Source organism: Protobothrops mucrosquamatus, unplaced genomic scaffold (genome assembly GCF_001527695.2).
Source record: "Protobothrops mucrosquamatus isolate PMUCROS unplaced genomic scaffold, P.Mucros_1.0 scaffold_257, whole genome shotgun sequence".
Taxonomy (NCBI): Eukaryota; Metazoa; Chordata; class Lepidosauria; order Squamata; family Viperidae; genus Protobothrops; species Protobothrops mucrosquamatus.
Genome location: NW_015386333.1, coordinates 343,238 through 344,272, shown reverse-complemented (window position 1 = coordinate 344,272; position 1,035 = coordinate 343,238).

Below are 1,035 nucleotides of genomic sequence, written 5' to 3'. Positions count from 1 at the left end.
CCCCAGTTCCGGAGCCATTTTAAAACCATTCTTCAAATTTCTTTAAGTATCATCAAAAAGAGTAACAATATTAATGTCACCAATCAGTAAACATCATGAATTCATTGCGGTTAAAACTTTCCAGAACCGGAGAAGCAACAATGTATCTGTTGATAACCAGACGAGAGTAAAAGTAAAAAGCGAAAGTAATCCAGAGAAATGGCAGATCCGCAGCCATTTTCTCTCACTTTAAATCATCGCAAAGTAAAAAAAAAAAGATGTTTATAATTTTCAGAGTCAAAGTCTCGAAATAGACCATTATATTGCCAAACTCCTGCATAGTTCTGTCTGCTTATAATTTTGAATTCAAATACCTTTAATCGCAGCGGTGGGAGCTGCATCTGGCTTCGCTCCTAATGAAAGGAGCGAAGGCGTCTCGGGGCACGTAGAACGTCCTGACTCCGGGCGAGCTACCATCTTCCACCCCGGATTAAAACAAAACCGGGGCGAAAGGAAGCTCTAGCCCTATCTGGACATACTCACCCCTCCCTCTTCGCCCGAGGGACGAGGTTCCGAGCCGAGAGACAGCTGGAAAACGCTGTCTCTTCAGGCTTTGACGCGCTCCCGGACGGGCGGCTAAGAAAAGCCGCCATGCGATGCAGCCTGTCACCACCGGAAGCTCGCCATTATTTTTTCATATATTGATTGTAGTAACTCTATGTTAGTAGTGTCTACGCCTTGGTTGAGCAATGCCTTAATTGTTCCTTGCTGGAATATTGAGTCAAACGCCTTTTCCCAATAATAATAATAATAATAATAATAATAATAATAATAATAATAATAATAACAACAACAACAACAACAACAACAACAACAACAATAATAATAATAATAAAGTTGGAAGGGACCTTGGAGGTCATCTAGTCCAACCCCCTGCTCAGGCAGGAAACCCTATACCATTTCAGACAAATGGCTGTCCAGTCTCTTCTTAAAAACTTCCAGTGTTGGAGCATTCACCACTTCTGGAGGCAGGTTGTTCCACTGGTTAATTGTTCT